Source organism: Rhea pennata, chromosome 24 (assembly GCF_028389875.1).
Source record: "Rhea pennata isolate bPtePen1 chromosome 24, bPtePen1.pri, whole genome shotgun sequence".
In the NCBI taxonomy this organism is placed as follows: domain Eukaryota; kingdom Metazoa; phylum Chordata; class Aves; order Rheiformes; family Rheidae; genus Rhea; species Rhea pennata.
This window is the reverse complement of record NC_084686.1, coordinates 1,782,666-1,785,415: the sequence shown is the minus strand read 5'-3', so window position 1 is coordinate 1,785,415 and position 2,750 is coordinate 1,782,666. Positions and strand designations below refer to the sequence as shown.

The 2,750-nt window shown below is 71.6% G+C and overlaps 1 long non-coding RNA gene across 1 annotated transcript; it reads left to right on the top strand.

Moving 5' to 3' along the window:
- Positions 1-240: 240 nt before the first annotated feature.
- Positions 241-2,427, top strand: LOC134150613 (uncharacterized). Its single transcript, XR_009960681.1, has 3 exons — positions 241-653; positions 1,003-1,076; positions 1,405-2,427. It is a non-coding gene; the product is annotated as an uncharacterized LOC134150613 (long non-coding RNA).
- Positions 2,428-2,750: the final 323 nt, after the last annotated feature.

Genomic DNA, 2,750 nt, shown 5'->3' with positions numbered 1-2,750 from the left:
GCCGGGCTCGAGGTGCCCCGGGGCTCCCGAAGACGCACTCTGGTGCCGCAGCCGGGCCGGCCGGCCGGCCCGTAACTCGGGCGCGGGTCAGAGCCTCCCGCTCCGCGGGGCTCGTGGCCGGTGCCGAGCGGCGCGGGCAGCGCCCTGTAAGCAGGGCTGCGCGCGGAGCGGCCGCCCGCGAGGAGGCAGCTGTCCGGGGCCCGCGCCTGTAGTCGAAGCGAGGGCACCGGCCTTTGGCCAGCGTGCTCCGCTGCCTGGCTGCTGCGAGTCCTTCCCGCGGCTGTGGGGGAAGGCTGAGCTCTCCGTGCGCCTGGGCGTCGCGGACCCCCCCCGTAAGCGGGGCGCGGGTCTCGAGCCTTTGCGCTCGGCTGGCGGCCGGTTTGAACGGGAGAAAAGGAGCCTCCCTTTGCCGCGGGGCCCCGCGCTGCCCCGTAACTCGGGGACCGGCTAGCGCCCCGGGGCCCCCGGCCTTTTGCGCTTCCGGCGGCGGCGGCGCCGGCCCCCTGTAAGCAGGGCTGAAGCCTCCCGGGCCGCTGCCGTCCGTGCCCAGCCGCGTTTGCCCAGAGCGCCCGCCCCTGACCCCGGCGGCGGCTTCAAGCAAGAGCGCCGGACGCCTCGTCGCCTGGAGGCCGTGCCGCGGGCAGCGGCTGCTGGTGAGTGGGGCCGGGGCCGTCCCTCGGGAGGCGCCGGGGGCTTGGGCGCCGCATGCTCCCGAAGAGAGGGTCCTCCCGGGCGTTTGGGAGGCGCTGCCGCCGCAGGGCAGCGTGGCGAGCGGCCGGGCGAGCGCGGCTTTGGCGCGAGGAGCGCGTCCGCGAGGTCGTAGCTGGCGGGGGAGGCGGGGGGGCAGGGCTGGGGCTGGGGCTGGGCGTCCGGCGAGGGGGGGGGGGGGGGGGACCGTTGGGTGGAGCTGCGGGGAGCTCCCCCGGGAGCCTCCGCGCTTCGGGCAGGCAGGCAGCGGCGGCCGTTCTCAGCCCCGGAGGTGTCCGCCTTGCTTCCCGCCAGCTCCCGGAGAAGCAAGAGGAGCAACGAGGAGCTGCGAGTCAAGAGTGAGCAGCGAGAGAAGACGGAAGAGAAAGGTACTGCGGGCAGCAGGGCTGCGGCGGCGTGAGGGTGCGCCCGTCAGCCTCGGCGCCCCCGCTCCCCCCGCGCCGGGCGACCCGGGCGTCCGGGGGCCGAGTGAGCGTCGCTCGGGCGGGAGGAGCGCGCCCGCGGTGTTTCGGCTGAGGGGCCGAGAGGGGAAGGCGGGTAGGGGCAGGGTTGAGCGCCCGGGTGCGGGAGGGGACCGCTGGGTCGAGGCGCGGAGAGCTGCCCCGTGCGCCCCCGTGCCTCGGGGGGGGGGGAGGCGGGGGGGCAGCGGTGGCCCCTGCAGTCCTAAGCGCGTCTGGTTTGCTTTCCGTCGAGCAGCTCACGGAGAAGAAGGAGGAAGGTGAGGAACGGCGAGTCAAGAGCGAGCAGCGAGAGGAGAGGAGGAAGGCGGAAGAGGAGGAAAGGGAAAGGCGCTCTGGGCAAAGGGACCGCCCTGGAAGCAGGGCTGCGGTCGCGGAAGAGCGTCGCCGGCGCCTTTGGCGCCCGTGCTGGCTTTGCGCTGGGCGACCTCCCTGTAAGCAGGGCTCAGGTCTTTGCTTTAGGTGCCCTTTGGCCGTGCTGCTCCTTGGCCGCCTGGAGAGAGCGACGCCCCTGTAAGGAGGGAGCGAGCGCCCTTCTCCGCGCCTGCGGGGCACGGGGAGCTCGGCGGACCCCCTGCCCGCCCTGTAAGCAGGGCAGGGCTCCTTAACCCCCCCCGCCCCCCGCCCCCTCCCCCCGGCGGCTTTCCGCCCGCTGGCGGCAGCCGGGCCAGCGCGACCCCCCCCGTAGTCGGGGAGCGTCACAGCCCTCGCCCTTTGGCAACACGCGAAGCCCCCCGGCACGTTGAGCGCTCCGGCCTCCGTGCGGCCCGGGGGCAGGCCTGAGCCTCTCCTCCCGCTCCTGGCTCGCGGTGGGTCCCCTCTCGCTGCCGGCCTGGGCTCTCCTTCTCTCCTGGAAAGTCCTGTTTGTCCTCGTGTCTCGTCCGTGTCTCTCTGCTCCTCTTCTCGTCTCTGTCCTCGTGTCTTGTCCTTGTCGGAGTGAGGTGCGAGTGAGCGTGTCCCTTAGGCCCCTGTAAAAAGCGCTGCAGCCTCTTAGCTTTGGCTTCCCAGGAGGGCAAGGAGAGCAGCAGCGGCCGCGGTGGGGTCCTGCCTCGGGCCCAGATCTGAGGAGGGGGAGAGCTCCGGCTTGCCCCTTGCTTCCCCGGGTGCCCTTGGTCATGGCGCGGGCAACGGGACCTGCCCGTAGTCGGGGCCCAGGTCCCCGCCCGCGCGGCCGCCTGTCCTCTTTCGGCCTGTGCAAGGAGGAGGCAGCTGGAGCCGTGCACCCTTGTCTTATTGTATTTTGGAGCATCTTCTCCATCTTCTTTTCTCTGTTACTAAATAAAATGTTCTGTTAAACCTTACATTTTGTCCTGGTTGTCTTTCACACACATTTGTGCTTTATCTTAGGCAGGACAATTGTACCTCAGTGGTGGCTGTCCCAGCTCTCAGGGGTTGTGTTGTTGTCAAGCTCTTGTGTGCTGGGCCTGGCAGGGCTGGGGGATGTGATGTGGGGCAGGGCCACGCAGGAAGGTCACAGAGCCGCGGGAGTGGGCCGGGGCAGCGTGGTGGGGCCGGGCGCCGCGGTTGAGTAGCTGGACGGGACACCTGGAGCTGGGGAACGCGACCCTGGCGCCGAGAGCCCTG